At 38.3% G+C, this 26,661-nt stretch overlaps 1 protein-coding gene, 1 non-coding gene and 1 pseudogene across 3 annotated transcripts in view; 1 reads left to right on the top strand and 2 right to left on the bottom strand.

Moving 5' to 3' along the window:
* TAOK1 (TAO kinase 1) overlaps positions 1 to 26,661 on the top strand; it is a 145,135-nt gene that overhangs the window by 19,158 nt on the left and 99,316 nt on the right. The window lies entirely within an intron of this gene.
* Positions 5,547 to 6,838, bottom strand: LOC122486090 (annotated as a pseudogene).
* Positions 9,534 to 9,636, bottom strand: LOC122486203. The gene has a single exon (XR_006298058.1). It is a non-coding gene; the product is annotated as a U6 spliceosomal RNA (small nuclear RNA).

Below are 26,661 nucleotides of genomic sequence, written 5' to 3'. Positions count from 1 at the left end.
AGAGAGAGACAGAGTATGAACGGGGGAGGGGCAGAGAGAGAGGGAGACACAGAATCGGAAACGGGCTCCAGGCTCTGAGCCATCAGCCCAGAGCCTGACGCGGGGCTCGAACTCACGGGCCGCGAGATCGTGACCTGGCTGAAGTCGGACGCCTAACCGACTGCGCCACCCAGGCGCCCCAGAAGCTTTTTATCTTGATGAAGTCCCAGTAGTTCATGTTTGCTTTTGTTTCCTTTGCCTTTGGCAACGTGTCTAGTAAGAAGTTGCTGTGGCTGAGGTCAAAGAGGTTGCTGCCTGTGTTTTCCTGTAGGATTTTCATAGTTTCCTGTCTCACATTTAGGTCTTACATCCATTTTGAATTTATTTTTGTGTATGGTGTAAGAAAGTGGTCCAGTGTCATTCTTCTACATGTTGCTGTCCAGTTTTCCCAACACCATTTGTTGAAGGGACTGTCTTTTTTCCATTGGATATTCTTTCCTGCTTTGTTTGAAGATTAGTTACCATATAGTTGTGGGTCCATTTCTGGGTCTTCTGTTCCATTGATCTGTGTGTCTGTTTTTGTGCCAGTACCATACTGTCTTGATGACTACAGGTTCGTGATATAGCTTGAAATCTGGAATTGTGATGTCTTTTTCAGGATTACTTTGGCTATTCGAAGTCTTTTGTAGTTCCATGCTATTTCAGGATTCTTTGTTCTAGCTCTGAAAAAATGCTGGTGGTATTTTGATAGGGATTGCATTAAATGTGTAGATTGCTTTGGGTAATATAGACATTTTAACTATGTTTATTCTTCTAGTCCATGAACATGGAATGTTTTTCCATTTCTTTGTGTCTTTTTCACTTTCTATCATAAGTGTTCTAGGGACATCTGGGTGGCTCAGTGGGTTAAGTGTTTAACTCTTGATTTCAGCTCGGGTCATAATATCACAGTTCATGGGTTCAAGCCCCGCGTGAGGCTCCCTACTGTCAGTGCAGAGCTGGCTTGGGATTCTTTCTCCCTCTCTCTGTCCCTTCCCTGTGCTCGCTTGCTCTCTCAAAAAATAAACTTAAAAAAAAGGGGGGGGAGTTCTATAGTTTTCTGAGTATTATAATTAGAAATTAAATTTTTTAAAATGTTTTATTTATTTTTGAGACTGAGAGAGACAGAGCATGAACAGGGGAGGAGCAGAGAGAGAGAGAGAGACACAAAATCCGAAGCAGGCTCCAGGTTCTGAGCTGTCAGCACAGAGCCAATGAGGGGCTCGAACCCATGAACGGCTAGATCATGACCTGAGCAGAAGTTGGACGTTTTAACTGATTGAGCCATCCAGCCGCCTCTTTAAATTTCATTTAAATCCAAGTTAATTAACATGTTAGGTATGTGTTTTGCAAATCTTTTCTCTCAGGCTTGTTTTTTATTAATATTACCTTTCAGAGAACAGAAGTTTTCAATTTTGATGAAGTCTAGTTTATCAATTCCTTTTTTTTTTTTTTTTATTAAAAAACTTTTTTTGAGGGGCGCCTGGGTGGCTCAGTTGGTTGAGCATCCACCTTCAGCTCAGGTCATGATCTCGCAATTCGTGAGGTCGTGCCCTGTGTCGGGCTCTGTGCTAACAGATCAGATCCCAGAGCCTGCTTCGGATTCTGTGTCCCCCTCTCTCTTCGCCCCACCCCTGCTTGTGCTCTGTCTCTGTCTTTCAAAACTGAATAAACATAAAAAATTAATAAAATAAAAAACTTTTTTTCAAGTTTATTTATTTATTTTGAGAGAGAGAGCACGAGCAGGGGAGGGGCAGAGAGAGAGAGGGAGAGAGAAAGAATGCCAAGGAGGCTCTGAACTGTCAGCGTGGAGCCCAGTGCGGGGCTGGAACCCATGAACTGCTTGTGACCTGAGCTGAAATCAAAGTCGGATGCTTAACCAACTGAGCCGCCCAGGTGCCCCTTGATTTCTTTCTTTCTTTCTTTCTTTCTTTCTTTCTTTCTTTCTTTCTTTCTTTCTTTCTTTTTTAAATGTTTGTTTATTTTTGAGAGAGAGACAGAAACAGAGTGTGAGTGGGGGAGGGGCAGAGAGAGAGGGAGACTCCAGAGAGCATAATTAGCACAGAGCCTGACGTTGGGCTTGAACCCACGGAACCACAAGATCATGACCGGAGGCGACGTCCGACTCTTAGCTGAGTGAGCCACCCACGTGCCCCTAGGTGCTTTTCTTTTTAATGTAAGTTTTAGAATACGTTTGTCAGTTTCTTTAAAAAAAAAAAAAAAGACCATTAGTCTTTTGAGATTGTATGGCATCATGGAGAGTGGGAGAGCATGAACACCTTAACAATATTGAGTCTTCCGGTCTACCAGTAGAGCGTATCTCTCTGTTTATTTAGGTTATCTATGATTTCTGTCATCAGTGCTTTGTAGTTATCAGCATACAAATTTTGCACATATTTGTTAGATTTATTCCTAAGTAATGATTTTTGATGTTACTATAAATGTTACTTTTTTCCTCCAAACTTCTGTTTTGCTACTACTGTGTAAAAATACGTTGATTTTTGTGTATTGACTTTGTATTGTACAACCTTAAGAAATCACTTACTAGTAAGTTTGAGAAGCTATTTTATAGATTATTTGGGATTTTCTAAGTAGACAGTTTTGTTTATGATTAAAGATAATTTTATTTCTTCCTTTCCAATGTGAATGCTTGCTTATTTATTTATTTATTTATTTATTTATGCATGCATGCATGCATGCCTTATTGCACTGACTAGATCCTTCAGTACAATCTGGAATAGGTGTGGTGAGAGTGGATATCCTTGCCTTGTTCCCCATCTTATGGGAAAAGTACTTAGTCTTTCATCATTACATATGATAACTGTAGGGTTCTTGTAGTCTTATAGATATTCTTTATCAAGTTCAGGAAGTTCCTTCTATTTTCAGTTTGCTGAGTTTCTGCCATGAATGAATTGAACTTTGTCAATTTTTTTTTTTGCCTCTACCGAAATCATATAATTATACTTTTTAAGTCGAATATAGTGAGTTATATAGGTTGATTTTTCACTCCAGGGATGAACTCCACTTGGTGATGATACATTATTATTTTCATAAGTTGCTAGGTTCTATTTACTAATACTTTGTTCAGAGTTTTTGCATTCATATCTAAGGGAGATACTGGTCTGTAGATTTCTTGTTCGTATCTGATTTTGGTATCATGGTATTGTTGACTTCTTAAGTTAAATTGCTAAGTGTTTATATGCTAGAACTGTTTATGTAGAACTGATGTGATTTTTTTTTAAATGTTTATTTTGAGACAGTACATGCAAGCATGAGCAGGGGAGGGGCAGAAAAAGAGGGAAAGAGAAGAATCTCAAGCAGGTTCTGCACTGTCAGCACAGAGCCTGACCAGGACTGGATCCCATGAACATTGAGATCATTACCTGAGCAGAGATCAAGAGTCAGATGCTTAACTGAGCCACTCAGGTGCCCTGATGTTATTTCTTTCTTAAATATTTGGTAGAATTTACCAGTGAAACCATTTGGGTTCAATTTTATTTGTGACAAGGCATTTAAATTCAGTTTATTTAGGAGCACCTGGGTGGCGCAGTTAGTTAAGCATCTGACTCTTGATTTAGTTCAGGTCATGATCTCATGGTTCATGAGATCCGAACCTTACATCCGGCTCTGTACTTCTAGCACGGAGCCTGCTTGAGATTCTCTCTCTTCACTCACTCTCACGCTTGTGCTGCACACACACAGTCTCTCTCTCAAAATAAATAAATAAACATTAAAAAATGCAACTTATTTATTTATTTATTTATTTTTAAAATATTTTCTCTCATTCCTTTCATTCTCTTTTTAAAAAAAATTTTTTTAACATTTTTTATTTATTTTTGAGACAGAGAGAGACAGAGCATGAACGGGGCAGGGGCAGAGAGAGAGGGAGACACAGAATTGGAAGCAGGCTCCAGGCTCTGAGCCATCAGCCCAGAGCCCGACGCGGGGCTCGATCTCACGGACCGCAAGATCGTGACCTGAGCTGAAGTCAGACGTTTTAACTGACTGAGCCACCTAGGCGCCCCGTAAAAAATGCAATTTATTTAAAACAAACATAGTTAGGGGCACCTGGCTGGCTCAGTCCAAAGAGCATGTGACTCTTGATCTTGGCATCATAAGTTCAAGCCTCACATTTGGTAAAGAGATTACCAAAAAAGTAAATAAACTTAAAAAAAAAAAAAAAGTAAAACAGTTATTTAGGGTGTCTCTTTATTCTTGAGTTAACTTTGATAGTTTGTTTTTATCAAATTAACTGATAAAATTATACATAATATTCTCTTATAATTTTATTTAAAGTATATTTTTGAGTGAGTGAGTGAGCATGTGTGAGTGCGAGAGTGGTGGGGAGGTGGGGGACAGAGGATCTGAAGCAGGCTCTGCAATGACAGCAGAGAGCCTGATGTGGGGCTTGTACTTAGGAACCATGAGATCATCATCTGAGCCAAAGTTTGACGCTTAACTGACTGAGCCACCCAGGAGCCCCTGTCTGTAGGGTCTGTAAGTGATAGCCCCTTTTTAATGCCTGATACTAGTAATTTGTATCCTTTCCCTTTCTTTTTGGATCACTTGGCTTGAGATTTATCTATTTTACCTTTTCAAAGAACTGGATTTTGGTGAAATTGATTTTTCTCTTGGTTTGTTTTGTTTTCAATTTCATTGGGTTTTACTCTTTATTATTTTCCTCCTTCTGCTTTTATTGTATTTAATTTGCTTTTTTGCATTTGTTTTGTTTGTTTCCTAAGCTGGATGCTTATGGTGTGACTTTACATCGTTCTTGTTTTCTAATGCAGGGATTTAATGTTACAAAATTTCCTTTTAAGTACTTGTTTAGTTCTGAACCACAAAGTTTGAATCCTGTTTCCACTTTTATTCAATTCAAAATATTTTCTTATTTTCCCATATGCTTCTCTTTGACCTACCACATGTTTTTGTTTATTTGTTTATTTTTTACTGTTCAAAGTTTATTTGGTATTTTAATTGGTATGACTCTTGGATAGTTGGTTGCATTGTTTACATGTAGATCTTTTTTTTGTTTTGTTTTGTTACAGTATGGCAATGTATACTATTCTGATATATGTAGTACACAAGATCTGTTGGAACAGTTCTGCACAATATATGCAATATTGAATGTATACTTTGGATCCCAGGATGTGGTTAACTGGAAAAAAAAGTTGTATGAGGCATGTTGGGTGAAAGAACCAGGAATCATATATCACACACAGTAAATACATATATGATTTGAAGAACAACTGTAACATATGCAGCAATGTCACTGGTACCTCTGAGGTGGTAGAACTATTTTATATTTTACATTAACCAATTTAGGACTACACAAGATAGGTATCATCCAGTATTAGCATATGACTGCAGGGTTTTATGAGCTATTCTGTTTGCAACTTGAGGAAACTGATGTTTTTCCTAGAGCATTTTAATAATTACTAGAGTAACATAATAAGGACAATATATACAACCTCCAACTAAAATCCTGTTTTAGCCTAAACAGTGAAGTGGTACAATAGTAGAAAACTTTAAAACTGCAGTTCTTTTTGGATCCCCCTGAAGTGTATCTGTACTCTTCTTCAAGTAGGCCTCTTCCTCAGGAGTCAGATTCACCTTCACAACATCTGAGATTCCATTCTGTCTCAAGGAACACAGAGGAAGACATCATGTTTTATTCTATAGAATCCCTTAATCATGGTGGAAATTGGATGCACCCACCTAAGATTCTTCATTATACTTTCTGCCAAATCTGCCACAGGATGTGTAGTCTTTCCGTTTGATGACCTTATACGCACTGTCAACCACCTGTTTCTAAGCCTCTTTCCACTGTTACTTATCTGCATTAGTGTCTCTGTCAGGGTGCAGATACTTCTGGGAGACACCAGCAACATTTGCTCCATGCAGGTACACTAGAGTCTCCATGCTCACCAAGGACCCACCCATGACAGCTTAATGGCTGAACTCCCAGCCTTTCCCCCATTAGGTAATGGAGCCAGACTGAATCCAGATTGCAACCACTTCCAATAACACAGTGTTTTTGGAAAGGTGCTTATCTTCCAAGCCACACGTGTCAAGATATCCACAGGATTGGAAACGACAAGCAACTTGCAGTTTAGGCTCTATTTTACAATAATTAGAAATGATGAATTTAAATATGTTTGCTTTACGCTGGACAGTCTCTTGCTAATAGGCCCCAGCTGTGATAATAACCAGCTTGGAGTTTGCAGTCATGTTACAGTCTTTACCAGAGGCAGTTTTTGGTGTTCTAAGGAAAAGGCTGCCGTGTTGGAGATCCATCATCTGTCCCTTCAGTTTGTCTTTCATGATAACAGTAAGAGCAAGTTCATTTTCCAAGTCCTTCATTGAGAGACTGATGGCAGGACCCTGGTTAAATTCTTGGTTTCTGCTCAGGTCATGATCTTCCAGTTGTGAGATAGATCCCCTTGTGGGGCTCCGTGCTGAGAGTGGAGCCTGCTTAAGATTCTCTTTCTCTTTCCCTCTGCCCCTCTACCCGTTCACAAACTCTATCTCTCTAAAATAGAAAAAGAGACTGATGGCACAGGCCATGCCAACAGCACCAACTCAAAAAACTGTAATCTTACTCTTGGGGTTATGGCCTGCCTTCCTTCCTTCCCTCCCTCCCTCCCTCCCAAGCTGATCCTTGAGAATTGCCACATTGGATTTAGAACCAAAAGGAATTGAGGATTCTTGTTAGGCCAGGTGGGTGTGCACATGTGTGGCATTGGATCTAGACTTGGTGACAGTGGCTTCAGTACCCCCACTATATGTTATTTAGAATTGTGTTGTTTTGGGGCGCCTGGGTGGCTCAGTCGGTTAAGCGTCTGACTTCGGCTCAGGTCACGATCTCGCGGTCCGTGAGTTCGACCTCTCGTGGGCTCTGGGCTGACAGCTCAGAACCTGGAGCCTGCTTCCGATTCTGTGTCTCCCTCTCTCTCTGCCCCTCCCCCGTTCATGCTCTGTCTCTCTCTGTCTCAAAAATAAATAAACGTTAAAAAAAAATTTAGAATTGTGTTGTTTAATTTCCAAATATTTAGGAACGTTCCTGATTTAGTTTCTAATTCTGTGTGGTCAGAGAATACACTCTGTATGAATTTAATTCTTTTGTATTTGTTGAGACTTTTTTTCCTTAAAATTATTTTTAATGTTTTTATTTTTGAGAGAGAGAGAGAGAGCACAAGTGGGGAAGGGGCAGAGAGAGAGGGAGGCACAGAATCCAAAGCAGGCTCCAGACTCTGAGCTGTCAGCACAGAGCCTCACATGGGGCTCTAACTCATGGACTGTGGGATCCTGACCTGAGCTGAAGTTGGATGCTTAACTGACTGAGCCACCCAGGTACTCCTGTTGAGACTTTTTTTTTTTAAAGGTTTTGTTTTTTAAGTGATCTCTACACCTAATAGGGGGCTGAAACTCAACCCCAAGGTCAAGAGCTGCAAGCTTCACTGATTAAGCCAACCAGGCACCTTGTTTTGACTTGTTTTATGGCTGGGTGTATGTCTGGTTTGGTTAATGTTACATAAGCATTTGAGAAGAATGTGCATTCTTTGTTAGATGGAGTGCTTTATAAATGTGAATTAGGTCAAATTATTTGAGTGTTAAGTTTCTGTATCCTTATTGATTTTCTGTACTTGTTTGTTCAGTTATAGAGAGTAATTTTGGAATGTTAAGTATAATTTTTCATTTGTCTTTTTATGTTCTTAATTAAAAAAATTTTTTTTAATGTTTATTTACTTTTGAGAGACAGAGACAGAGCACAAGCAGGGGAGGGGCAAAGAGAGAGGGAGATACAGAATCCCAAGCAGGCTCCATGCTGTCAGCAGGAAGCCTGATGCGGAGCTCGAACCCACAAACCATGAGATCATGACCTGAGTCAAAGTCAGACACTTAACCAACTGAGCCAGGTGCCCCTTATTTGTCTTTTTAAAGTTTTGTCTGTTTTTCTTCATGTATTTTGAAGTTTTATCAGGTGCATATGCATTTAGGATTGTGGTATATGTTTTAATGTTTGTTTATTTTTTGAGGGAGAGAGTGTGCATGCAAGCCAGGGAAGGACAGAGAGAAGGGGGCGGGGGTGGACAGAGGATCCGAAGTGGGCTCTGTGCTGACAGCAGCGAGCCCATTGCCGGGGCTTAAACCTATGAACCCTGAGATCCTGACCTGAGCTGAAGTTGGAAGCTCAACTGACTGAGCCACCGAGGCACCCCCATGCTGATATGTTTTTGACATGACAGTTTTAGATGTGAATTCTACATTCTTATTATTTTTTTTCTGTAGGAAATATGTCTTTTCTCTGACTAGTCGTAAGGCTTCTTATTACTGGTTTTTCAATAAATTGACTATAGTGTACCTTCATCTTGATTTGAGGTTATCCTGGAGGTGTTTATTGAGTTTCTTGAATCTGTGGGATTAAAGTTTCCATCAAAATTAAGAAATTTTTGGTCATTATTTCTTCTAATAATTTTTTAGTTCATCTTCTTATGTGGTACTCCAGTTGCATATATGTTAGACCATTTAATATTGTCCCACAGTCACTGTGATCCTACATATTTTTTCTTTTTTAATTGTGCTGATATATGGTTTTTTATTTTCATGTCTCCATATTAGTAGATCTTTTAAAAATTTATGTGTTTTCTTCACTGTCCTATGTCATATTAATCCCATCTAGTGTATTTTTTGATTTCTGAATTGTATTTTTCATCTTTTGAAGTTCCATTTTGCTCTGTTTTGTTTTTTCCTTTCTCCTTTCTCTCTTTGTTTTGTATATATTTTTATTTAAATAATTGTAGATATTTAGAATAACTAATGCTCTTTTTTGCTAATTTCTCTTTCATTCTGAGATCTGTTTTTGTTGACCAAGTTTTCTGTTGGTTATGGATAGCATTTCTTGGGTTTTTTGGTATGTCTTTTTCTTTTTTAAAAGATTCTATTTTGGGGCGCCTGGGTGGCGCAGTCGGTTAAGCGTCCGACTTCAACCAGGTCACGATCTTGCGGTCCGTGAGTTCGAGCCCCGCGTCGGGCTCTGGGCTGATGGCTCAGAGCCTGGAGCCTGTTTCCGATTCTGTGTCTCCCTCTCTCTCTGCCCCTCCCCCGTTCATGCTCTGTCTCTCTCTGTCCCAAAAAATAAATTAAAAAACGTTGAAAAAAAAAAAGATTCTATTTTATTTTAATTTTTTTAAGTTTATTTATTTTGAGAGAGCATGTGTGTGAGAGTGGGGAAAGGGCAGAGAGGGGTGGGGGGAGAGAGAGAATCCAAAGCAAGCTCTGCACAGCATGGGGCCTGACATCGGGCTTGAACCCACAAACGGTGAGATCATAACCTGAGCTGAAATCAAAAGTTGGACACTCAACTGACTCAGCCACCCAGGCTTGCCTAAAATATTTTATTTTTAAGTAATCTTAACATCCAATATGGGGCTTGAATTTACAACCCCAAGATCAAGAATCACATGCTCCACCGACTGAGCCAGTCAGATGTCCCTGCAGTTTTTCCTTTTTTTAAAAATATGGAACACTTCACAAATTTACATGTCATCCTTGCATATGAACCTTACTAATCTCTGTGTCATTCTGGTTTTAGTATATGTACTGCTGAAGTCAGCAGTTTTTGGTATATCTTTTAATTTTTGATTGAGTTTAGTATGTTCTCCCCTCTTTTTTTTTTTATTCTGAATTTTTTGCTTATCTTTTAAAGAACATTATACTTTGTCTTGATGGGCACTTGCTTGTGGATTGCCTTAATCCCTTCAGGAATGCTAATTTAGCTCTGCTGGTAAGTTATGACCCTTTTGGGGACTCTACTGAGTTCTCTAAGTCTCTAAGGATTCTCCACCATAGTTGAGTTGGAACTGAGACCACCTTCTAGCCTGTGTGACCTCTGGGAGTTTAGCTCCCCCGTAGTTGTTCTTTGCCTAGCCTTACGGAGTTTCAGGAAACCTGTGCATGTGCAGCTTTGTATTCAGCCAGAGATACTGGAAGGCATCTGCTGAACAGTTCTGAAATTCTTTCTCCAGAAAGTCTGCTTTCTCTATTTCAGTTGGCTTGGCCTTCCTAAACTCTGATCTGTCTTTTTTTTTTTTTTTTTTTTTAATAACTTTAAAATTTATTTATTTTGAGAGAGGGAGAGAGACTGTGAGCAGGGGAGGGGCAGAGAGAGGAGAGAGAGAATCCCAAGTAGGCTCCACACTGTCAGCACTGAGCCCAGTATGGGACCCGAACTCAAGAACCATGAGGTTATGACCTGTGCCAAAACCACGAGTTGAATGCTTAACCAGTCGAGCCATCCAGGCACCCCTGATATTTGTCTTCTTTGCTCAGAGACTGCTGTGCTTTTCTTGGAATCTCTTTGCCTATACTGCATTCTAGAAAGTGTTTCTAGGTAGAAAGCAGTAACCCTAGAACTTACCTTGTTTCACTTCTAGCAGAGATTGTGGTCATGTACTGCCTCTTGTGCAGTGTCTAAAAAGGAATTTTATATTTTTCCAGCTTTTCAGATCTTATGACAGGAATATAAATCCTGTCCCAATTACTCTATCATCACTCAGAAACAGAAGTTGATCCTGAAATTGCATATACCAAGTTTCAAAACAGTTTGATTGGCTTAAATTTTGTCATAATATGAATAGCCAATATTGTGATATTCTTTTTTTTTTTTTAAGTTTTATTTATTTAAGTAATGTCTGCATCCAACATGGGGCTCGAACTCATGACCGTGAGACTAAGAGTTGTGTGCCCCTCTGATTGTGGCAGCCAGGTGTCCCTGGTGGTATTATTTTTGATTGAATTGTGTCAACACATACTTGACGTATTTCCACTCTTTCTTTTGCCTTTTGGAAGAGTTAGTGGGGTCAGTGGAAGAATATAACTCATACAGTAGTAAGTGAATGCAGAATATGTAATAAAATAGATACAAAGTTGCATGAGGATTTTTCTACAGTATCTTATTGTGTTAGTGGAATTGATGAAGAATTTACATACAAGATAATAATTGAAGTATATTTGGAAGGGTGGATAAGATTTATAGGCAGAGATGGTGCGGATAGCATTCCAAGTGAAGAAAATAGCCCTAATATACATGATGTCATTGGTGAGAAATAAGCTCACAAATATCAGTTGGACCCAAGTTGGGAGAACTCTGAAAAGTCACTCTGGAGAAGATTATAATAGTGAAAATTTGTGGGTTCATTTGAAGTTTTTGAACAGGAGGATTGAGTGATACTTTCGAGGTGCTTTAGAGATCTGAAATGAATCAAGAGTGCTGTATTCATTATGGTCTTTGTTTGCAAGCAGAAAAGTGATGGTGACTATCTTATGGAGAAATGAAAGTCATTGTAAGGCTACTAAATTGCTCATAGACTCAAAAGGAAGGCTAGAGAGCCAGTCTGGGACAGTTCTTGGGATCTTGATATCAGGAATGAATTGACATTCTAAACAGGAGGCCACCAGAATAAATTAGTGCCATCCATTTTCCCCCCAAACTTTTTTCATTTTGCTCAAGATTCCAGACTCTGAAAACAGAGAGTGGGGTTGGCTTAGCTTGGTTCATGTCCAATCATCTGTAAGAGCAGAAGTAGCATATTTATTTCTTTTGGATTTAATTTTTTTAAGTTCTCACTACACCCAGCATGGGGCTCAAACTCACAACCTCGAGATCAAGAGTCACACATTCCACTGACTGAGCCAGCCAGGCGCTCCAGAGCTAGGCATATTTATACATAGTTTTGTCTAGGCAGAGGAGAGGTTATTTCCCAGAAGGAAATCCGTACCTTTACTAAAATGTGGGTATACATTCTGGGAGGCCCATATGACTATGGGTGTATGTCATAATGGATTTAGGGGGAAAGACGAGATTAGAATGCTTGTTTGGGAGGCTTTTTTCTCTAGACCAGACAAGAGGTGACAGAGACCTAAACAAAAGGCAGTGGCTATGTGATTGGCAGTAAGGGTTTGGAAATGAAGAACACTGTGGAGGTAGAATTTTTAAAATTTAGTAACAAATGCTTCTTACTCATTCAAATACACATGATCCTAAAAGTATCTAGGTGATTGGCAAAAAGTCAATGATGAGGTATAGTGAAAACCATGTGATAGTAGGCAAATTACTTAGCTTTTCTGAACCTCAGGTATAATTTAGGTTGATAATTATTTTAGGACAGTTGTGACAATTCAATAAAATAAGCAAAATGCCTAGAATATAACAAGATTTTCTTGTTAAGCAGAAAAACAGGGAGGATTTCTTTTGATTGTATTTGGTTGGGAAGTGCTTATATGTTGTTATAAGCTATAAGGAGGTGCTATATGTTGTTCCCTCTGAATACACAGTATTAGAATCTAATGCCTTTCTGTTTAGCAAATTTTATGCAAACAGAAAGGAAGCATTCTGGATTAGAAGTTAGTTTTAGATTTAGGGGTTCCTGGGTTGCTCAGTCGGTTGAGGCTCCAACTCTTGATTTCAGCTCAGGTCATGGTCTCAGGGTTCATGGGATCGAGTCCCAAGTCAGGCTCTGTGCTGACACCACGGAGCCTGCTTGGGATTCTCTCTTTGCCTCTCTATTTCCTCTTCCCCTGCTTGTGGGCATGCTCTCTCTCAAATAAACAAACTTAAAAAAAAAGAAATTAGTTTTAGATTTAGAGTTTTTTAAGTAAGCCTTTTATATTTATTTTATAATTTTAGACTTACAGAAAAATTATAGCTAGTGCGGTTCTCATGTACCTTTCACCCAACTTCCTCTAATGTTAACATTTTATGTGAGAGTGGTCTATTTGTCAGAATTACAAAGTTAATATTAATACTGATATGAAACTGTAAATTATTGACTTTATTCAGATTTATCCAGATTTTCCCACTGAAGTCATTTTTCCTATTCCAGGATCCAATTCAGGATATTACCATGCATTTAGTAAATTTAGATTTTTAATTCCATGTCTGTTATTAAGTGTGACCTTAGGCAACCACTGAACCCTTCAGGCCCTCCTCCATAATGTAAATATTGACTTAAAGGATATCTAATTTTAATTTTGTAGTTTTAATTTTCTGAGTCTGTTTATATCTGTCATACAGTATACTTTTTATTTTGAAAGATATTTTAAGATCTAATCAATACACCAGATCTTGTTGACAGTAAAAAAATTCAATTTTTATCTTGTAACTTTAGCATTAAAGGAAAACTATATATTGAGATTTGGGGAAACTCACAAGAGCTTTTTCTTCTATTTGAACAAAAAATGACAAAAAGGTAGGGTTTGTGTTTTGACTCATTTTCTCTGTAAATACTAGTTAACAGATTCTCTATTTAGTTATGTAATGATTGAAAGGAAAGTCCAAAACATTTGTATTGTTAAACTGTTCATTTTGGGAATATTAGGGAGGACACGAAGCTTAGAAATGTAACTTGAAGTAGATCTTAATATAGTAGAATTTATGATGAAGATAATTGAGAACAGATATATCCTAAATACAGTTAAACTTTGGATTGCCAATAACATGTTCGGTGAGTGTTCTGAAAGACGAGCAAGCATTTCTAATAAATTTTAACTCAATAAACAAGCAATGTCTTGCAATTCGAGTAGTAAGTATGCAGTGCTGAATGTCACATGATCACAGCTGAGCCAGTGGTTCTTCTTTCTCTCTCTCTCTCTCTCTCTCTCTCTCTTTCTCTTTCTCTGTCTCTTGCTGTGGGATCATGGGTGATTGTCTCCCATTTTTGGATGCTCGGTCTCAGGCTGCAGTGTTTGGCAGAAATCAGTGATTTTTCAGAACTTTGGAAGGTGCCCACAACTGGCACTAGTGTATTTTTTGTCACTTCAAAGCACCTACGGACAGACAGTCCTTTGCATTTGCATACCGGAGTAAGCTTAGGAATGCTTTGCTTCATTCTAGGTCAGGCTGCCTACACATATAGACCCTTTCCTCTACTGCCTTATTGCCAGTTACATTAAATACAGTATATAACAAGTTTATTAATACTGTACTATATGAACATCCATGCGAGTGTATACAATGGCCCCTGTGCAGAGAAAGATTCTACTGAACCAATAGATAGCAGTGATTCTGTCAGTGATAGTGAAAGTCGTCTTACACAGTAACCCTTCTCTCCCGTGTCTACCTCACACCAGCCATGAAGGTTTTCAAATATAAGTGCAGGTTAATTTGTTTATTTTTCTTTATATTTTGTATTTTCTTTATTATTTTGTATTATAGTGTTGGAAATCATTTTTATATGAGTATTTTTGGGTTGTGGAATTAATCATCTGAGTTTCCATTATTTCTTATGGGGAAATTTTTTTTGATATACCTAAGTGCTTTGGATTAAAAGCATATTTCTTTTTTTTTTTTTTTAATGTTTATTTATTTTTGAGGGAGGGAGGGAGAGAGAGACAGAGACAGAGACAGAGACAGAGTGTGAGCTGGGGAAGGGGCAGAGAGAGGGAGACACAGAATCCTAAGCAGGCTCCAGGCTCTGAGCTGTCAGCACAGAGCCCGATGTGGGGCTCGAACTCACAAGCCGTATGATCATGACCTGAGCTGAAGTAGGTCGCTTATCTGAGCCACCCAGGTGCCCCTTAAAAGCATATTTCCAGAGTGAATTATACTCTTAAACTAAAATTTTACTGTAATCTAAGTAGTTCATTTTTTGTTGCTTATTAGTGCTTCTCAGGTTTGGGCATGATTTGAAAAATGTTAAATTGTTTATATTTTTAAGTTGTTGCCCCTTTTCACTTCCATACTAGGTTAAGGAGAATATCCTATTGGAAATAATCTTAAGACAGTTGTATTTTATCTCTTGGATTCTCCTATTCAGAAATGTTGAACACAATGTACCAGTGGCCTTGACTTACAAATAATTGACTCTGATTCAAAAGTAGGTTCTATTAAATGACTTCATTACTTTTAAGGACCTTGAATTGTAATATTTGACTATTGTATTATTCATTTTCTTTTTTTTGTATTATTCATTTTCTTAAATTTACATTTAGTAATTGTGTAAGGTCTCATTATTTATTCTAATCCAACAATTCCCAACCTTTGGTTTACCAAAAAATGTATATGAAAAATTGTAGATATATATAGGTTTGATGAAGGGCCCTGGAGTATGCATTTAAAAAAAATACTAGGCAGTTTTTATGCAGGTGGCTGTGGACTACACTTTGAAAAAACGTAACTGTACATAAAGAGTTTTTATTTACTGTCACAATTCTTGTATTAAAACCATATTTTTCATTGTTTACCTGATTTCTGTATTGACTCTTACATTTCTTGAATGCCTGCTACGAGAGATGTTGTATTAGGTATATCAGATCAAAGATTAATAAGATAGCTTCTGCCTTTAAGGAACTCAGTAAGTCGTTGGGTGAGATCAGTAAACAATTCAGAGCAGTCAGATGAGTGCTAACTGGGTATAAGCAAACTTTATGGAAGCATCACACACACACACACACACACACACACACACACACACACACACACACTTTGCCTGGAAGAATTAGGGTGGGAAAAGTTTCCCAGTGGAGATGATAACCAGAGATTGAAGAAAGTAGAGGAGTTTAGATAACACCAAAATAAAAAGCTTCTGCACAGCAAAGGAAACAATCAACAAAACTAAAAGGCAACCTACTGAATGGGAAAAGATATTTGCATATGACATATCTGATAAAGAGTTAGTATCCAAAAATGTATAAAGCACTGATACAACTCAATACCCCAAAACCAAATAATCCAATTCAAAAATAGGTGGAAGAGGGGTGCCTGGTGGGCTCAGTTGGTAGAGCATACAGCTCTTGATCTCGGTCATGAGCTTAAGTCCGATGTTTGGCGTAGAGCTTACAAAAAAAAAAGGCAGGAGACATGAACAGACATTTCTCCAAAGAAGACATACAGATGATCAACAGACACATAAAAAGATGCTCAACATCACTTGTCATCAGGGAAATGCAAATCAGAACTACAATGAGATAGCACCTCACACCTGTCAGAATGGCTAAAATCAAAAAGACAAGTGTCGTCAAGGATGTGGAGGAAAAGGAACCCTAGTGCACTGTTGGTGGTAATGCAAACTGATGCAGCAGCTGTGGAAAATAGTACACAGGTTTCTCAAAGAGTTAAAAATAGGGGTGCCTGGCTGGCTCAGTTGGAAGAGCACATGACTCATGATCTCGGGGTCGTGAATTCAAGCCCCATATTGGGCATAGAGATTACTTAAATAAAGCTTAAAAAAAAAAAAAAGTTAGAAGTACCCTATGATCCAGTAATCGCACTACTGGATATTTGCCCCCAAAACACAAAAGCACCCGTAGGTTTATTGCAGCATTATTTATATATTTATTAAAAAAAAAGTTTATATATTTTGAGAGAGCAAGCACGGGTAAGGGAGGGACAGAGAAGACAGAGTGAGAATCCCAAGCTGACTTTGCACTGTCAGCACAGAGTCTGATGCAGGGCTTGAACTCACAATCTGTGAGGCCATGACCTGAGTCAAAGTCAGGTGCTTAACTGACTAATGCTGCCCCTATTGCAGCATTATTTATAATAGCTAAATTATGGAAGCAGCTTATGTGTTCATTGATAGATGAATAGATAAAAAAGAGGTGGTATATATATACAATGGAATATTATTCAGCAGTGAAAAGGAATGAAATCTTGCCATTTGCAATATGGTTGGAGCTAGAGAGTATAATGCTAAGTGAAATAAGTCAGAGAAAGACAAATAACATGATTTCATTCATATGTAAAATTTAAGGAACAAAATAAGCAAAGGAAAAAAAAGTAGAGACACAAACCAAGAGACAGACTTTTAAAAAAAATTTTTTTAATGTTTTTATTTTATTTTGAGAGACAGTGTGAGCGGGGAAGGGGCAGAGAGAGAGAGGGAGACACAGAATTAAAAATTTTAAGTAAATAAAAATAATAAGAAAAAAAAGGGGGCACCTGGGTGGCTCAGTTGGTTTAAGTGTCTGACTCTTGATTTCAGCTCAGGTCATGATCTCATGGTTCCTGGGATTGAGCTCTGAGTCAGGCTCTATGCTGACAGCATGGAGCCTGCTTGGGATTCTCTCTCCCTTTCTCTCTGCCCCTCTCCCATACATATGTGTTCTCTTTCTCAAAATAAATAAACATTAAAAAAAAAGTAGATGAATTTGGCATGAAGTGCTTACTGGTTATGAGCACTATGTTCTCCACACAAAATTCATTTAACCCTCACAAAATGACATAGGTATTACCATTTCCCCTATTGTAGAGTTGTGAAAAATTTGAGGTCAGAGAAATTAAGTTGCTTGCCCAATAAGTTAACTGCCAAGAGTTGGTATGTTGGCAGATCCAGTTTTGGGATTTAGATATTATAATTCTAGAACCTGTGTTTTTAGTTACTGTGTGTTCAAGGCTCTGTGGTAAAAGGAGCATGGCAATAAACTGAGAGGTCTGTGTCATCAGAGCACAGGAAGTAGGAGTTGAGACTAATGAGGTAGGGTGGGACCAGATAATGTAATTCCTTTAATGTTAATGATTTTTGTTCCAACTGAAATACAATGTAAAGGAACGAACACTTAAGTAGAGGGAATGAGATAATCAGATTTGCATTTTGAAAGGTCATTCTAGTTGTAGTAGACCAAATGGATTGGAGAAAGGGCCACGAGTGGATGCAATGGCACTATTTAGGAAGTTGTTATAGTAAGGCAGCCCAAATGAGATAAAGTAGTAGCCTAGGTGGAATAAGGAGGAAATTGTGGAGATATAGGAAAGTGGGTCAATTTGAGAAAGATTTAGGAGGACAGATCTACAAAATGTGATGATGGATTAGGTTATGGGTGAAGGAAAGAGAGTTGTTGAAAAATAACTCTTAGGTTTCTGAACTGCTGAATTGAATATATTAGGTTGGCTCACTGTTTTATATAGTCACAGAATGATTAGTTTGAGTGATTAGACTATGTTGAGTTAGAAGTGCCTTTGAGATATTAAAGTGGAGATGTCACATACATAGCTTTATAGTACCTTTGAACTTTCTGTATAGTAAATAAATGAGGTGTCCGTTATTTTGTCCCTAATAGCATAGCTGATTGGTACTTTTTCAGGGCTTTATCATAGTTGTTATCTCTTGAATCACTGGTAATAAAAAAGAATGTAAATAGAGTTTGGCTGTCAGTAGAGCTAATAAAAGAATGTGAAAAGATTCTTCAATCTAGAAAGCAATTAAGACAAGTATGTTAGGACAGTTCTCCTTTGGATAATGGCAGAACTAAGAATATACCCTGATAAGAGACGAGGGAAAAAGAGGGCCAAAAAAGGCTAATCTAAATCTAAAATGACAATTTAAGAGCAATCTAGTTTGAATATTGAAGTTACATATTTCCTTCCTTTTGTTAATAACGGAATTATTCTTGACTTACCTAAACTACAATTACCCAAGTTACTGTAGATGTACAGTGGGAATAGTTATACCAGAAGCGAAATGTTTTTTTTCTTCATTTCTCCATCATAGTCATTTGATGCTGTGCTGATAAATCAGCATAGCATTACTTTATACATTCAGGCATATTGTATATTTTAACTATTCACTTTAAATTTTCTTGAAAAACAGAAGAGGTCTGACTAATATTTCTTTAAGTTAAAGCTATTCTCAGATTATTAGATTTTGTTTATTGAGTTTAGAGCAGTAGTTTCCCTTTATCAGAAAATATTGCCACTCTTAAAAGTATTGTGATACTGGACAAGACTAAGCTTTTGATGAAGATTTTATATCTTGTAGGTATTGTAATGTTGGTTTCTGTGTTACTAATATTTTATTTATTTTTGTAAGTTTTTTTTTTTTTTTTAAGATTTTTCTTTCTAAGTAATCCCTATACCTAAAGTGGGGTCAGACTTAACAACCCTGAGATCAAGAGTTGCATGTTTCACCAACTGAGCCAGCTAGCCAGGTGCTGTTTTACTGTTATTTTTAAGTTCTCTGGAAAAAATAGTTTTAAAGGTAATTCATATATAGATATAGAATATTTGGAAGATAAAAGCCATCACTGAATTTACCACCTAGAGATATCACTGTTTTGGTGTATTTCCTTTACTGTTACTTCTCTGTATTTATTTTTATTTTTTTATTGTTAAAAAAATTTTTTTTTGTTAACGTCTGTTCATTTTTGAGAGAGAGAGTGTAAGCAGGGGAGGGGCAGAGAGAGAGGGAGACACAGAACTCAAAGCAGGCTCCAGACTCCACACTGTCAGCACAGAGACAGATGTGGCTCTCAGACTCAAGATCTGTGAGATCATGACCTGAGCTGAAGTAGGACCCTTAACTGACTGAGCCACACAGGTGCCGCTACTTCTCTGTATTTTTAATGTACAGACCATGTAGAGTGTAGTAGTTAAGAATGGAAAGACTCTAGAATTAAATCCCATAGGTTCAGATTTCTGTCCCACCACTTATTAGCTATGTGATTTTAGCAAATTTATTTCTCTGAATCTTGAGTTTCAAAATTTGTAATATGAGGATATAAAAGTAAATACTACTGTTTGCTGTGTGCCAGTTGCTTTACTAAGTGAAAAATCTGAATCTTCATAACATCTCTATTTAAGAGCCACTTAATAGTGCCTTTATAGGGCGTCTGGGTGGGTCAGTCAACGACTTCAGCTCAGGTCATGATCTCAGGGTTCACGGATACGTGCCCTGAGTCAGGCTCTGTGCTGACAGCTCAGAGCCAAGAGCCTGCTTCAGATTGTGTCTCCCTTGCTCTCTGCCCCTCTCCTGCTTGCTGTCTCTGTCCCTCTCTCAAAAATAAACAAATGCCTATAAGAGGATAAATTAAATAATGGATGTAATGTACTTAATATAGTGCTTAGATAAGAGACTTAAAAACTGAGAACAAACTGAAGGTTGGTGGGGGGTGGGAGGGAGGGGAGGGGAGGTGATGGGCATTGAAGAGGGCATCTTTTGGGATGAGCACTGGGTGTTGTATGGAAACCAATTTGACAATAAATTTCATATATTAAGAAAAAAATAAAGAATGTTAACTCCCCCCCCCAAATAAATAAAAATAAAAATAGTTCCTCCAGTGTGTATATCTTTGACAAGAAAAAATATATATATAGTACTTAGGACATAATAAATGTCACTTATGTGTATTTTGAAAATTGCATTGTACAGTTTATTAAAGCTTTTATTGTGGCCACCTTCTCATGCCATTAATACTCCTTGAATGAAACTGGAATTTTTAAAATGGCTTACAGAAATTCATCAAATGGATTCATTTACTCATTTCTCTAGCAATAGACCTTTAGATTGTTTCTAGCTGTTTAGCTCTTAATGCTATTATGAACATTTTTGTTATGATCTTTTTTTAGTTTCCAGAGGTAGAATTGAGTTAAAGGGTGGGAGTATATTTTTATATTGATATTTAGCCCTGCATTGCTTTCCTGAAATGCAGATCGGTGTACATTCTTTTTTCATGTTGTTTAAATAGTTATTAGCTTTTCTTTCTTCCTCTATTTTTTTTTTTTTTGAGAGAGTGTGCGTGGAGGAGGGGCAAAGGGAGAGGGAGAAAGAGAATCTTTCTGAAAATTATTTATTTATTTTTTATGTTTATTTTTGAGAGAGAGAGAGAGACAGAGCATGAGCAGGTGAGGGGCAGAGAGAGAGGGAGACACAGAATCTGAAGCAGGCTCCAGTCTCCAAACTCCAGGCTGTCAAGCAAAGAGCCCGACTTGGGGCTTGAACTCCTGAACCATGAGATCATGACCTGAGCCAAAGCCAAGAATCAGACCAACCGACTGAGCCACCCAGGCGCCCCTGGAGAAAGAGAATCTTAAACAGGCTCCATGCCCACTCAATGCCGAATCCTTTGGAACTGTTTGCGCTGGGCTTAATCTCACAACTGTGAGATCATGACCTGAGCCGAAATCAAGAATAGGCCACTTAACTGACTCAACCACCCAGGCACCCCTAAGATTGTAAGTAATCTCTACACCCTCCCTGAGGCTCATACTTCCAACCCTGAGATCAGCAGTGGCATGCTCCACTGCCTGAGCCAGCCAATTGTCCCTGGAGTATGAAGTCTTTGTTGGGCTTATCACCCTGAGCTCCATAGAGGTGGGCCGCAGCTTTAAGCACAGAACTGTCATTTTTACCTCCTGCGCTTTTCGGATCCTCCAGAGTGGGCAGCTCCGGTATGATAGTGGTAGTCTGCATCCCTAGGAGGCGCCCCAGCTGCGTTGCCCCCATCTCCTAACTTTTTTATTTTGAGAAATATAAGATAGATTGGAAAGTTGCTAGAATTGTGCAGTGAATACCCAATGTACTCCTTATGAACATTCACCAGTTGTTAACGTATATAACTATTTTCACCAGTTGTTAACGTATATAATAACTATTGCTGTATTACATAGATACTGACTTGATTCCCCTGAACTATTTGAGTTCATTGCAGACGTGATTGTAAATACTTACGCATTTATTGCATAAGAACAAGGTCATTGTCTCACTAAACACAATAAAAGTGCCACAGTCAGGAATTTTAACAGTACAATACTCTTATCAAATATACAGCCCATATTCAGGTTTTTCTAGTTTGTCACAATGATGTCTTTTAAGGATGGATTTTTCCCCCCAATCGAGGACCTACATTGCATTTATTTGTCATATGTCTTTGGTTTTCTTTAACTTCTGGAACATTTCCCTGGTCTTTTTGGTCTTTCATGATATTTTGAAGAATGCAGGTTAGTTTTTCAACTAATTTCCATTTTGACAGATTATCATCTTTGTGAGATTTTAAAATTTGTTAATATGGAATTGTAGATATCTAAATAGTTTGGTAGTCTTTTTTCTTCCCTCCAAATCTTTGACCCAGTAATTTTTTATAAGAATGTTTTTCAGGGGTGCCTGGGGGGCTCAGTCAGTTGAGCATCTGCCTCTTGATTTCAATTCAGGTCATGATCCCAGGGTTGTGAGATCGAGCCCCGCGTCTCCCCATCTCCCCTGTGCACACTCTGTCTCTGCCTCAAAAAAAGAAAAAAAGAATGGTTTTCAGTGTATGCAAGAAATTTTGAAAAATCTAAATGAAAATAAATCTCCTTTGCAAAGTTGTAACACTTGTAGATTTTGAGTTATACTAAAACTTAAATTTCTGCATCATTCCTACCTGGCAAGTTTCTAGCACTTTAAAGAATCATTGAAATTCTAATGTTTTTTATTTGCATTGTAAAAATTCTTACAAACTGCATTCGTTGAAAGAACTAACTAAAAATGAAGAAAGCAAAATGAAGCAAAATGAAGAAAATAAGTGTATACATTCTAGGACTCATATGTAATAGCTGTCAACATTTTAGTCTATACGCTTCCAGTCTTGAGGGAATCAAAGTGTATGTGTGAGAGACATTAAAAGAATTTTGTATCAGGGTGTCTGGCTGGCTCAGTTGGTAGATCACGCAGCTCTTGATCCTGGGCTTGTAAATTCAGCTCCCACATTGGATGTAGAGATTACTTAAAAATAAAATCTTGGGGCGCCTGGGTGGCGCAGTCGATTAAGCGTCCGACTTCAGCCAGGTCACGATCTCGCGGTCCGTGAGTTCGAGCCCCGCGTCGGGCTCTGGGCTGATGGCTCGGAGCCTGGAGCCTGTTTCCGATTCTGTGTCTCCCTCTCTCTCTGCCCCTCCCCCGTTCACGCTCTGTCTCTCTCTGTCCCAAAAATAAATAAACGTTGAAAAAAAAAATTTTTTTTTAATTAAATCTTAAAAAAAATTTTTTTTTGTATTGTAACACGGTGCTGTAATTTGCTTTGCCCTTCTTTACTAGTGGTTGCATTATTAAACAATGAAAGAATGGACAAGTAGAAGTGTTATATGATCTTATTAATGGGAAATAACTGGAAAGAGCGGCTCTTATCAGTCAGCATTTAGATTCTTCCTAAGTACTGTAAATAATTCTTAATGGTTGTATCATACAGTTGTTTTTCTAGTTCTCAGAATATCTGTTGATTGGGGATGACGGGACATTAGAGAGGTGAGTGCTTGTGGAATTGCAAATTATGAAAATCTTAAACTTTATTTGGAACTAAGTTTCATGTAAGTGCTATGGCCAGAAAATGAATTTCTTACCTTAATTTTTTTTCAAAAATTTTTTAACGTTTATTTATTTATTTTTGAGACAGAGAGAGGCAGAGCATGAACGGGGGAGGGGCAGAAAGAGGGAGACACAGAATCCAAAACAGGCTCCAGGCTCTGAGCTGTCAGCACAGAGCCCGATGCAGGGCTCAAACTCACAGACTGCTAGATCATGACCTGAGCTGAAGTCGGAAGCTCAACCAACTGAACCACCCAGGTGTCCCTCTTACCTTAATTTTTAACATTTGTTTTTAAATAGGTAAAACATTCACCATTCAAAAAATACAAAATAGTGAAAAGTCTTCCTCTCATTTTTGTGTCTCAGGCTTTTGAGTCTCTTCCTTACATTGGCCAGCAATGTTACCAGTTTCCAAGTATCTTTCCGGAGATAGTTTTTGTATGTACAAGAAAATTTGTATATGTCACAAGATACATTTGAAATGATTTGATTATTTTAGTCTAATTTCCTTTAATAGTACTAACATTTATGCAGCATTACCTCAGAGATATTGTGGGCTTGGTTTGGATCACCACAGTGAAATGAGTATTGAAATCAAATGAGTCAAATGAATTTTTTGGCTTCCCTGTGCATATAAAAATATACTTAACTATTTTGTAGTCTACTACATATTGCAATAGCATTATGTCTTAAAAATGTACATACCTTAATTAAAAAATACCTTGTTGCTAAAAAATGCTAACCACTATTTGACCTTTCAGTAAATTGTAATCTTTTTGCTAGTCGAGGATCTTGCCTCTATGTAGATGACTGCTGATTGATCAGGGTGGTGGTTGCTGAAGGTTAGGGGGACTGTGACATTTTCTTAAAATAAGACAACAATGAAGTTTGCCATGTTGATGGACTCTTCCTTTCATAAACATTTCTCTGTTGTATGCAGTACTGTTTGATAGCATTGTACCCAGAGTAGAAATTTTTCAAAACTAATTTTTCAAAACTCTAAAGTCAGTCTTGTCAAAAGTCTAAAGTCTTGTCAAACCCTGCTACTCCTTTTTCAGAGAAATCTGTGGAAAATTTTAAATCCTTTGTTGTCATTTCAACAGTCTTCTTAGCATCTTCCATAGGAGTAGATTCCATCTCAAGAACTACTTTCTTTGCTCAGCCATAGGAAAGGAACTCCTCAACCATTAAAATTTTATCATGTGATTGTAGCAACTTAATTATATCTTTAGGCTCCACTTCAAAATTTAAATCTCTTGCTATTTTCATCACATCTGCCATTACTTCCTTCTCTGAAGCCTTGAACACCTCAAAGTTGTTCATGAGGATTGAAATCTACTTCTTCCAGTCTCCTGTTAATGTTGATATTTTGACTTCTTCCCATGAATCGTAAATGTTGTTAATGGCATCTACAATGATGAATCCTTTTCAGAAAGTTTTGTTTACTTTGCCTAGATCCATCAGGCACTATCCATGGCAGTTATGGCTTTACAGATTGTATATTTATTTATTAAAGATTTTATTTATTTTATTAAACAAATTTTTTTTAATGTTTTATTTATTATTGAGAGACAGATACAGAGCATGAGCATGGGAGGGGCAGAGAGAGGTGGAGACACAGAATCCAAAGCAGGCTCCAGGCTCCGAGCTTTCAGCACAGAGCCCAACACGGGGCTCGAACTCACGAACTGTGAGATCATGACCTGGGCCAAAGTCAGTCACCCAACCAATTAAGCCACCCAGGCGCCCCTATTTATTTTTTTAAGTTCATTTATTTATTTTGAGAGAAAGTGTGAGCAGGGCAGGGGCAGAGAGAGAAGGAGAGAGAATCCCAAGCAGGCTCTGCACCACCAGCGCAGAGCCTGGTCCGGGGCTCGAACTCACTTGCCATGAGATCATACCTGAGTGGAGATCAAGAGTCAGATGCTTAGGAGCGCCTGGGTGTTTCAATCAGTTAAGCGTCCAACCTCGGCTCAGGTCGTGATCTCATGGTTTGTGAGTTTGAGCCCTGCATTGGGCTCTGTGTTGACAGTGTGAAGCCTGGAGTCTGCTTTAGATTCTGTGTCTCCCTGTCTCTGCCACTTCTCTGCTCATGCTGTGTCTCTCCATCTCTCAAAAATAAACAAACATTTTTTAAAAATTAAAAACAAAAAGACGCTTAACCTACTGAGTCACCCAGGCACCCCTAAAGATTTAATTTTTATTTTTTTATTTTTGTTTTTTAATTAAAAAAACCCATTTTTAAAAAGTTTTTTATTTGAGAGAGAGAGAGAGAGAGCACAAGCAGGATAGGGGCAGAGAGAGAAGGAGAAAGAGAATCCCAAGCAGGCTCCACACCATCACCACAGAGCCCCATGTGGGGCTTGGACTCAGGACTGTGAGATCATGACCTGATCCAAATCAAGAGTCAGATGCTTAACCACCTGAGCCACCCAGGTGCCCCAAATTTTTATTTTTAATCCAGCGTGGGGCTAAAACCTGCAGACCCTTGATCAAGAGTCACATACTTCGCTGACTGAGCCATCCATGCACCCCTCAAATTGTATTTTCTTTTTTTTTTTTAATTTTTTTTTTCAACGTTTATTTATTTTTGGGACAGAGAGAGACAGAGCATGAACGGGGGAGGGGCAGAGAGAGAGGGAGACACAGAATCGGAAACAGGCTCCAGGCTCTGAGCCATCAGCCCAGAGCCCGACGCGGGGCTCGAACTCACAGACCGCGAGATCGTGACCTGGCTGAAGTCGGACGCTTAACCAACTGCGCCACCCAGGCGCCCCTCAAATTGTATTTTCAAATCTAAGACTCAAAAGTTGAAATTACCTTTTGGTCCATGGGGCTGCAGAATGGATGTTGTATTAGCAGATATGAAAACAACATTAATCTCATTGTACATCTCCATGTACTTGGGTGACCAGATGCATTGTCAATGAGCAGTAACATTTGAAAGGAATCTTTTTTTTTCCCCCTTGAGCAATAGATCTCAACAATGTGCTAAAAGTACTCAGTAAATCATGTTGTAAACCGATGTGCTGTCATCCAGGCTTTGTTCCATTTATAGATGACAGGCAGAGTAGGTTTAGCATACTTCTTAAAGGCATTAGGATTTTCAGAACAGTCCATGAGCATTGCCTCAACTTATAGTCACCAGCTTCAACAGTCCCTAAACAAGAAAGTTAGCCTGCCCTTTGAAGCTTTGAAGCCAGGCATTGACTTCTCCTAAGTATGAAAGTCCTAGAAGACATTATCTTCCAATATAAGACTGTTTACTTGACACTGAAAATCTGTTGTTTTTAGTGTAGCCACCTTTATTAATTATCTTAGCTAGATCTTCTGAATAACTTGCTGCAGCTTCTACATCAGCAGTTGCTGCTTCACCTTGTACTTTTATGTTATGGAGATGGCTTGTTTCCTTAAACATCATGAACCAACCTCTGCTTGCTTCAAACTTGTCTTCGGCAGCCGCCTCAACTGTCAGACTCTACAATTGAAGAGAGGTAGGGTCTTGCTCTGGATTAGACTTTTGCTTAAGGGGATGTTGTTGCTGGTTTGATCTTCTATCCAAACCACTAAAACTTTCTCCATGTCAGGT

The sequence above is a fragment of the Prionailurus bengalensis genome, chromosome E1 (genome assembly GCF_016509475.1).
Source record: "Prionailurus bengalensis isolate Pbe53 chromosome E1, Fcat_Pben_1.1_paternal_pri, whole genome shotgun sequence".
Taxonomy (NCBI): domain Eukaryota; kingdom Metazoa; phylum Chordata; class Mammalia; order Carnivora; family Felidae; genus Prionailurus; species Prionailurus bengalensis.
This window is presented reverse-complemented; position numbering and strand designations above follow the sequence as displayed.